At 38.7% G+C, this 11098-nt stretch overlaps 1 pseudogene; it reads left to right on the top strand.

The window, feature by feature from the left end:
• The first annotated feature begins 287 nt into the window (after nucleotides 1–287).
• LOC116889850 lies at nucleotides 288–996 on the top strand (annotated as a pseudogene).
• Nucleotides 997–11098: the final 10102 nt, after the last annotated feature.

The following is an 11098-nucleotide window of genomic DNA, read 5'->3' as shown; positions in this document are numbered from 1 at the left end:
TGGTGTAAGAACAATATAAAAGAATGTAAAAAGAATAATGTATTAGGATTTATCATTCTTGAAAAGATTGGTTTATACTAGATGACTATACTATTATTTAATTTAGCAACAAAAGAAATCTATTAAACAAATTTCATATTTATAAATACAAATATTACATTGAATAACATGTACAATGGTTCCTTAGCCTGAGAAAGTTCTCAGGCCTAGGCTATTTTGCAAGTAATATAATTGACCATTAAAAAGTTAATACTATACTGCTTAAATCGGGGTGATTCAGTGTCAAGATGAAGCTGAGTATTTCCTTCCCTGCCACGGGCTGTCAGAAACTCACTGAAGTGGACAATGGATGCAAGCACCATACATTCTGTGAGAAATGCATTAACATAGAAGTAGCTGCTAATGTTCTTGGTGATGAGTGAAAGGGTTATATGGTCCAGATCAGTGGTGGGAAAGACAAACAAGGTTTTCCCAAGAAGCAAGGCGATTTAACCCATGGCAGAGTGTGCCTGCAGGTGAGTAAGGGGCATTCTTGCTATAGACCAAGGAGCACCAGAGAGATAAAGTGCAAGTCTGTCTTATGCATTGGGGATGCCAATCTGAGTGTTCTAAATGTGGTAATTGTGAAAAAGAGGAGAGAAGGATATTCCTGGACTGACAAATATTACTGTGCCTTACCTGTTGAGACCTAAAAGAGTTAGAGTTAATAGAATCTGAAAGCTTTTTAATCTCTCTAAAGAAGATGATGTCAGCCAATATGTTGTCAGAAAGCCCTTAAACAAAGAAGATAAGAAGCCCAAAACCAAAGCACCCAAGATTCAGCATCTTGTTACTCCACCTGCCCTGAAAAACCACGAAGAGGCAGCAGAATAAACTTTTGGCCACGAGAATGAAGGAAGCCACAGAAAAGTGCTAGGACCAGTTGCCACGAGACCTGGGCTGTCTTTGCCGAGTCTGAGAGCATCTACCTCTGACTCCAAGTCCATTCAAAAATAAGTCATTTACAGTAACAAATATATAATCCTGAAAAAAAAAATCAGGGTCATACACCTGGACTGACTCGGAATTTATCTATTCTCTCTCTAGACACCTTGAAACTGCAAAATGCTGCAGGCCTGAGAGCATGCTATTACATTAAGCTTACTTAAGCTGAAATGATTTGTAGGATTTTAGGAATAGGGATAATGGGTTGCTGATAATAAAATCTAAGCTATCTGTACTTAACCACTAACCCTGGGCATTCCTACTATGCCCATGACAAAATAATATGATCTGGATCTCTTGAAATCATGAGTGTTTTTGAAATCTTTGTAAAGATATATATTGATTGCTAGTCAGTCAGAGTTGCAAAGCATCCATTCCTGTCCTTTTTCTGCCTCAAATATTCCTCTTGCCTCATTCTTTCGTCCTTTCTGGAACTGTTCACTGGAAGCTGTTCAGGGCTGTCTCCTGGGTTTTTAGGCACTCTTCTGGAGGAAAAGTAATGATCAATTTTACCCAGCAGTGATCTTATCAATGTAACTGGACTTTTTGGCTACTTTTTGGGTTTTTTTTCTACCACTTCTTTCTACCCTATTTCACACTTCAACCCCCAACACTAGAGAGAAAGAAGGCTTGAGGGGAAAGGGGACATTGATAGCACCAGACTACTTCTTTCTGATTAGGGACATCAAGTTCCGTAGGGCAAGTTTGGTCTTTGTAGTCAGGGTATCGAACGTCTCATTACTTTACAAAGGATCACTTTACACACCACAACAAACCACCACAATAGCAATCATCATCATCATCATCATCATCATCATCATCATCATCATCATCATCATCATCATCATCAGCAGCAGCAGCAGCAGCAGCAGCAGCAGCAGCAGCAGCAGCAGCAGCAGCAGCAGCAGCAGCAGCAGCAGCAACAGCAGCTCTGCCTCTCTAGTGGCTCTTCTCTTTTGTCTTCTTCCATACCTGATCCTGTACACTCTTTTCCCCCTCCCCCTTCCCTCACCCACCCAGGTCCCTTCCTCCATCTGCCTCCAGTGTTTTGTTTTCTTCCCTGTTCTAAGTGGGATTGACATCTACACTTTAACCTTCCTTTTTTTTTGTTAAGCTTCTTATGGTCTATGAGTTGTATCGTGGGTATTCTGAGCCTTTGGGTTAATATCCACTTATCGGTAAGTATGTACCTTGTATGTCTTTTAGGGTTTGTGTTACCTCACTCAGAATGATATTTTCTAGTTCCATCCATTTGTCTGCAAAATTCATGAAGTTCTCATTTTTAATAGCTGTATAGTATTTCATTCTATAGATATACCACATTTTCTGTATCCATTTTTCCATTGAGGGACATCTGGCTTGTTGGCCATTTCTGGATATTTTCAATAAGGCTGCTATGAACATAATGAAGTACATGTCCTTGTAATATGGTAGAGCATCTTTTGGGTATATGACCAGGGGTGGTATAGCTGAGTATTCAGGTAGAACCGAACAATTATCTGAGGAACTACTAGATTGATTACCAAAGAAGTTGTACCAGCTTGCAATCCCGCCAGCAATGGAGAAGTGTTCTTTTTCCTCACATCCTCTCCAAGATCTGCTATCAACTGAGCTTTTGATCTTAGCTATTATGATCTGTGTAAGGTGGAATCTCAGAGCCATTATGATTTGCATTTCTTTGATGATTAAGGATGTTGGGCATTTCTTTAAGTGCTTCTCAGCCAGTTGAGATATATATTTTGAGAATTCTGCTTAGCTCTGTACCCCATTTTTAATGGGTAATTTAGTTTTTAGGAATCTAAATGCTTGAGTGCTTTACATATTTTAGATATGAGCTCTCTATCTGATATATGGTTGGTAAAGATCTTTTCTCAATCTGTAGGTTCTCTTATTTCTGTTGACAATATCCTTTGCCTTTCAGAAGCTTTTCAGTTTCATGAGCTATCATTAGGCAATTGTTAATTTCTGAGCCTGAACCATTGATGTTCTGCTCAGCAAATTTTCCTCCATGCCAATGTGTTTATGGCTATATCCACTTTCTCTTCTATTAGACTCAGCATATCTGTTTTTATGTAGAAGTTGTTGATCCACTTGGACTTGAGGCTTGTACAGCAGATAAATATGGATCAATTTGCTTCTTCTATATGCAAACTGCCAGTTAGACTGACACCATTTGTTGAAGAATATTTTTCTCCACTCTATGGTTTTGTCTTCTTTGTTAAAGCTCAAGTGATCATAGGTATGTGGGTTTATTGACCTGTCTATGTACCATTACTATGCGGGTTTCATCACCATTTATCTCAGTAGAGGTTGAGGTCAGGGATGATTTCTTCTTATTACTATCAGTTAGTTTACATATTTACATTTCAATTGTCTTTCTTCCCATTTTTTCCTCTACAACCCCATCCTATCCCCCTCCATTTTGCCTCCATTAGGGTGCTCTCCCACCAGCCCACCCATTACTGCCTCACTGCTCTAGCATCCCCTTAAGCTCGGGTATCAAGCCTCCACAGGACCAAAGGCCTACCCTGTCATTGATACCACGTAAAGAAATTTTCTGCTATATATGTAGCTGGAGCCATGGGTCCCTCCACGTGTATTCTTTGGTTGGTAGTTTAGTCCCTGAGAGCTCTGGGTAGTCCAGGTAGTTGATCTTGTTGTTCTTCCTATGCAGTTGTAATCCCCTTCAACACCTTCAGTCCTTCCCCTCTCTCTTCATTGGTTCCCCCCACTCAGTCCGATGTTTGGCTGTGTACATCGGCATCTGTATTGGTCAGGCTCTGGTAGATCCTCTCAGGGGACTGCTACAGGCTCCCCATCAGCAAGTACTTCTTGGCACCAGCAATAGTGTCAGGGATTAGTAATTGCAGGAGGGATGAATTCCTAGGTAAGGCAGCTTCTGGATAGCTATTCCTTCAGCCTCTACTCCATTTTTGTCCCTGAATTTCCTTTAGATAGGAACAATCATGAATTAAAAATTTTGAGATGAGTGGATGTCCTCATCTCTCAACTGTGGACCATGGCTATCTAATGGAGATGGTCTCTACAGGTTCTATCTCCCATTCGTTGGGTGTTTTAGCTAATGTCAGCCCCCTTGAATCCTGGAAAGCTCTTGCTTCCCTGGCATCTAGGACTTTATTTTTGCTAACCCCAGTTCCCCAAGGGATGGTTCTTTTAATTTTGAGACTTATTTTTGCTGTCCCTTGTTTTTTGTTATTCCATATGAAGTTGAAAATTGCTCTTTCTATATATGTGAAGATTTAAGTTTGAATTTTGATGGTGGTTGCTTTGAATCTGTGGATTACTTTTGATAAGATGGTCATACTGTTAATCCTACTGATCCATGAGTATATGAGATGTTTCCATCTTCTGAGGTTTTCTTTGATTACTTTCTTCAGAGACTTAAAGTTTTTGTCATACAGATCTTTCACTTAGTTAGAATTACACCAGGATATTTTATATTATTTGTGACTATTGTGAAGGGTATTCTTTCCCTAATTATGTTCTCAGTACAATTAAAGACCAGTAATTGTTCCTGATTTTTGTTGTCAGAGGTGGTATTTTATTTGTGTGGTTCTTTCTTTGGGGGGGTATGTTGTGAGATGATTAATTTCTTGTTTTTTTGTACATGGAATTTTTATCCTTGTGTAGGAGTTTTTCTTTTAGTATGCTCTGTATGGCTGGATTACTGGAAAGATATTGTTTAAATTTGGTTTTGTCATGTAATATCATGGTTTCTCTATCCTTGGTGATTGAGAGTTTTGCAGGGTATAGTAGCCTGAGCAGGCACCCTTACTCTTTTATGGTCTGCATTACATCTCTCCAAGATCTTCTGGCTTTTAGTGTCTCTGTAGAGAAGTTTAGTGTTATCCTGATAGGACTGCCTTTATCTGTTCCTTGTCCTTTTTCTCTCACCGCTTTTACTATTCTTTCTTTTTTCTGTGTATTTAGGGTTTTGATTATTGTGTGGTGGTTGGATTTTGTTTTTTGGTCCAATCTATTCAGTGTTATTTTTTTGGGGGGGGGTGATTTTTTTACTTATATTTCAAATGTTATTTCCTTTCCTGGTTTCCCATCCATAAGACCCCTATCCAGTCCCCACTCCCCGTTCTTCTATGACTCCCCTTCCTGACTTGACATTCGCTACACTAGATAGTCCAGCCTTGGAAGGAGCAAGGGCTTCTCCTCCCATTGGTGTCCAACAAGGCCATCCTCTGCTACATTTTCAACTGGAGCATGGGTCTGTCCATGTGTACTCTCTGCATAGTGGTTTAGTCCCTGGGAGCTCTGGTTGGTTGGTATAGTTGTTCTTATGGGGTTGTAGGACACTTCAGGTTCTTCAAACCTTTCTCTAACCCCTCCAATCCCCACTGGAGGAGTTCTCATTCTCAGTTCAATGTTTGGCTGCTAGTGTTTGCATCTGTTTGTCATGATCTGCCTGAGCCTCTCAGGAGACAGCTATATCAGGCTCCTGTCAGCATGCACTTCTTGACTTCATCAATATTGTCTAGGGTTGGTGGCTGTATGTATATGAACTGTATGTATATGAGGTGGAGCAGGCTCTGAATGGCCATTCCTTCAGTCTCTGCTCCAAACTTTGTCTCCTTATCATCTCCTATAAATATTTTTGTTATCCCTTCTAAGAAGGATTGAAGCATTGAACTTTGGTTGTTCTTATTCTTGAGCATCATGTGGTCTATAGACTGTATCTTGGGTAATTCGAGCTTTGGGCTAATATTTAATTATCAATGACTGCATAACAAGTGTGCTTTTCTTGTGATTGGGTTACCTCATTCAGGATGACATTTTCTAGTTCCATCCATTTGCCTATGAATTTCATGAAGTCATTGTTTTTGTGTATATATACCACATTTTCTGTATCCATTCATCTATTTAAGGGCATCTGGTTCTTTCCAGCTTCTGGCTATGAACATAGTGGAGCATGTGTCCTTTTTATACATTAGAGCATCTTTTGGATATATGTCCAGGAGTAGCTGGGTCTTCAGGTAGTGTTATGTCCAATATTCTGAGGAACCTCCAGACTGATTTTCAGAGTCTTGTACCAGTTTGCAATCCCACCAAATATGGAGGAGCATCTCTCATTCTCCACATCCTCACCAGAATCTGTTTTCACCTGAGATTTTGATCTTAATGATTCTGACTGATGTGAGGTGGAATCTCAGAGTTGTTTTAATTTGCTTTCCCTTTTGACTAGGCATGTTTAACATTTCTTTAGGTACTTCTCAGCCATTCATAGTTCTCAGCTGAGAATTTTTGTTTAATTCTGTAGCCCATTTTTTTCCCTTTTTTCCATCTTTATTAAAGTGGGTATTTCTTATTTACATTTCGATTGTTTTTCCCTTTCCTGGTTTCCAGGTCAACATCCCCCTAATCCCTACCCCTCCCCTTCTCCATGGGTGTTCCCCTCCCCATCCTCACCCCCATTGCCGCCCTCCCAACAAAATGACATTCACTGGGGGTTCAGTCTTGGCAGGATCAAGGGCTTCCCCTTCCACTGGTGCTCTTACTAGGCTATGAATACACTGCTACCTATGTATGAATACATTGCTACCTATGAGGTTGGAGCCCAGGGTCAGTCCATGTATAGACTTTGGGTAGTGGCTTAGTCTCTGGAAGCTCTGGTTGGTAGGCATTGTTGTTCATATGAGGTCTCAAGCCCCTTCAAGCTCTTTCAGTCCTTTCTAAGATTCCTTCAATGGGGGTCCTGTTCTCAGTTCAGTGTTTTAATGCTGCCATTCGCCTATGTATTTGCTGTTTTCTGCCTGTGTCTCTTCGGAGAGATTTACATCTGGTTCCTGTCTGCCTGCACTTCTTTCCTTCATCCATCTTATCTAGTTTAGTGGCTGTATATGTATGGGCCACATGTGGGGCAGGCTTTGAATGGGTGTTCCTTCTGCCTCTGTTCTAAACATTGCCTCCCTATTCCCTCCCAAGGGTATTCTTGTTCCCCTTTTAAAGAAGAAGTGAGACATTTGCATTTCGGTCATCGTTCTTGAGTTTCATAAGTTCTGTGCATTTAGGGTAATTCCAGCATTTGGGCTACTATCCAGTTATCAATGAGTGCATACCAGGTGTGTTTTTCTGTGATTGGGTTACCTCACTCAGGGTGGTATTTTCCAGCTCCATCCATTTGCCTATGAATTTCATAACGTCACTGTTTTTGATAGCTGAGTAGTATTCCATTGTGTAGATTTGCATTCTTCAACATGGTGACCTCCAGTTGAACCAGCACCATATCCTGGTTTTTTTTGCCACTGAATGGTTTTAGCTCTTTGTCAAGGATCAAGTCACCATAGATGTGTGAGTTCATTTCTGGGTCTTCAATTCTATTCTACTCATCTATCAGCCTGTCTCTTTACCAATACTATACAGTTTTTATCACTATTGTTCTGTAATACTGCTTGATGTCAGGGATGATGATTTCCTCAGCAGCTCTTTTATTGTTGAGGATAGTTTTCACTATCCTGGGTTTTTTTGTTACTCCAGATTAATTTGTAAGTTGTTCTTACTAACTTTGTGAAGAATTGATTTGGAATTTTGATGGAGATTGAATTGAATCTGTAGATTGCTTTTGGCAAAATGGCCATTTTTACTATATTAATACTGCCAATCCATGAATGTGGGAGATCTTTCCATCTTCTAAGATCTTCTTCAATAGCTTTCTACAGAGACTTGAAGTTCCTGTCTTATAGATCTTTCACTTCCTTGGTCAGATTCATACCAAGGCTTTTTATGTTACTTGTGACTATTGTGAAGGGTGTTGTTTCTTTATTTTATTTCTCAGCCTGTTTACCTTTGAGTAGAGGAAGGCTACTGATTTGTTTGAGTTAATTTTATATCCAGCCATTTTGCTGAAGTTGTTTATCAGACTTACTAGTTCTCTGGTGGAACTTTTGTGTCAGTTATATATAGTATCATACCATCTGCAAATAGTGATATTTTGATTTCTTTCTTTCGAATTTGTATCCCGTTCACCTCCTTTTATTGTTTGATTGCTCTGTCTAGGACTGCTAGTACTGCAGTGAATAAGTTGGGAAAGAATGGGAAGCCTTGTCTAGTCCCTGATTTTAATGGGATTGCTTCAACTTTCTCTTCATTTAGTTTGATGTTGGCTACTGGTTTGCTGTATATTGCTTTTACTATGCTTAGGTATGGGCCTTGAATTCCTGATCTTTCCAAGACTTTTAATATGAAGGGATGCTGAATTTTTCAAATGTTTTCTTAGCATCTGATGAAATGATCATGTGTATTTTTTCTTTGTGTTTGTTTATATAGTGGTTTATGTTGATGGATTTCCATATATTGAACGATCTCTGCATCCTTGGGATGAAACCTACTTGATCAGGATGGATGATCATTTTAATGTGTTCTTGAATTCAGTTTGCAAGAATTTTATTGAATATTTTTACATCAATATTCATAAGGGAAATTGGTCTGAGAACCTTTCTTGGTTGGTCTTTGTGTAGTTTACGTATACGAGTAATTGTGGTTTCATAGAAGGAATTGGGTAGTGTTCCTTCTGTTTCTATTTTTGGAGTACTTTGGAAAGTATTGGTATTGGGTCTTCTATGAAGGCCTGATAGAATTTTCCATTAAACCCATCTAATTTTCAGCTTTTTTGGTTGGGAGACATTTAATAACTGCTTCTATTTCTTTAGGAGTTATGGGATAGTTTAAGTGGTTTATCTGATTTTGATTTAACTTTGTTACCTGGTATCTTTCTAGAAAATTTTCCATTTCATCCAGATTTTCAAGTTTTGTTGAATATAGGCTTTTTCAGTAGCATCTGATGATTTTTCTCTAATTTCCTCAGATTATGTTCTTATGTCTACCATTTCACTTCTGATTTTGTTAATTTGGATACATTCTCTGTGCCCTCTGGTTAGTCTGGCTAAGGATTTATCTCTCTTGTTGATTTTCTCAAAGAACCAGCTCCTGGTTTTGTTGATTCTTTGTACAGTTCTTTTTGTTCCTAATGCTTATTTCTTAAGTATTCAAAACAGACATTAAAGATGAATTCCACTCTTTCTCCATCTTAGCATTTATTCATAAATACAAAGCATTACTCATTCTTTTCATAATACATGAATTAATGTAAAAAAGGAGAAACAATTTTACTTGGGGTTGTACTGGCATTACTTCCAATGACATGAAATACCTTGTGTAGCATCACAGGTCCTTCCAGGGCTGGTTGATTTCAGCACTGACTTTGATTATTTCTTGGCTTCTACTCCTCTTGGGTATATTTGTTTCTTTTTGTCCTAGATCTTTTAGGTGTCTTGTCAATCTGCTAATGTATGCTCTCTTGAGTTTCTTTTTGGAGGCTCTCCGAGCTATAAGTTTTCCTCTTACCACTGCTTTCATTCTGTCCCATATGTTTGGGTATGTTCTATCTTCATTGTCATAAAACTCTAAAAGTCTTTAATTTCTTTCTTTATTTCTTCCTTGACCAAGTTTTCATTGAGTAGTGAATTGTTTAACTTCCATGTATATGTGGGCTTTCTGTCATTTCTGTTGTTAATGAAGACCAGCTTTAACCCATGTTAATCTGACAGGAGGCTTGGGATTATTTCAATCTTCTTGTATCTGTTGAGGCCTGTTTTGTGACTGATTATATGTTCATTTTTAGAGAAGACTCCATGAGGTACTAAGAAGAAAGGTATATTATTTTGTTTTAGGATGAAATGTTCTATAAATATCTGTTAAATCCTTCTGGTTCATAACTTCTGTTAGTTTCTCTATCTCTCTGTTTAATTTCTGTTTCCATGATCTGTCCATTGATGAGTTGTGTGTTGAAATCTCCTACTATTATCGTGTGAGGTGCAATGTGTACTTAAAGCTTTAATAATGTTTCTTTTATGAATGTGGATGCCCTTGTATTAGGAGCATAGATATTTCAGATTGAGAGTTCATCTTGGTGGATTTTTCCTTTGATGAACGTGAAGAATGTATCACAAAATCAAGGATAGTACTGAGCATACTTTACCTTTGCACATTTTAACTTGAATGACAAAATTCTCAAGTTTCAGCAGGTCACCACTCCAAAGCTAAAGTTAGATTTCCTATAAAGATAACAAGTCTTCAAGCCACCACTCAGCTCATTTCTGTTCCATTTAAGGTTTTTGCAAACTTCATCCATGAGTGACATATTTCCTTTATTTCTATTCTCTCTCTCTCTCTCTCTCTCTCTCTCTCTCTCTCTCTCTCTCTCCCCCTCCACACACACACACACACACACACACACACACACACACACACACACACACACCTCATATGAATGTACTCTGCTAAGTCCATTTAATGTCATTCACATAACATTTGTTTAGGGCTGACCACTTGAGAATGACTAACTTATCAGCAGTCATATCCACTGTTACTCAGCTTACTATTAACTCTTCCTCTCTCTGCAGTCACTACCTACGTGAGCTTCATTATGGTGCCTTATTGTGACAGGACAAAAGTTTCTCCATCTTGTTTCAGTTGCTGCCACCTTTGGTTTTACTTGAAACTGACCTCCCTTATTCTGTCCCCACGTAAAAAGTCCCATGTAAAAATATCTACCCTGTTACAGAAACTTGGTATCAAAATGTTTGCCTTACTTCCTAAAATGGCCAGGAATGATGTAGTTTTTCTATGTTCATCACTTTTCAAAGCTCCCAGTAAAATGCATTTAAGGATGCTCTGTGAAAGTGTTTCTCCCCAGGCAGTTACTGGCAGGCTTCATACAGTCTCACAAATCACACTTTAGTCCTGCTGTGTGGTCTTTGGGTCTCTACCCTGCAATATGAAATTTGCCCATCATTTTAGCATATCTATTGGTATTGTCATTGCTATGGTCTCATAAGAAGCCATATTGTTCTGATTTCATGGTTGTATCTTTTCTATTATATACAGAAGATCCCATTTTTCCAATGAATATCACTGGTCCTTTGGCTTCTGTCTTCCCCTCTGAGCCACATAAGGTCAAGTTATGTTGTGGATTGGTCAGTTTTTTCATAAGGGCTCTAACAGTCTTTTAACGCTTTTTATACATTTTCTTTCATTTTGTGATAACATTTGAATAATAATTTATATTCATGGCACCTGGATAGGG

This window comes from Rattus rattus, chromosome 1 (genome assembly GCF_011064425.1).
Source record: "Rattus rattus isolate New Zealand chromosome 1, Rrattus_CSIRO_v1, whole genome shotgun sequence".
NCBI classification, from domain to species: domain Eukaryota; kingdom Metazoa; phylum Chordata; class Mammalia; order Rodentia; family Muridae; genus Rattus; species Rattus rattus.
This window is presented reverse-complemented; position numbering and strand designations above follow the sequence as displayed.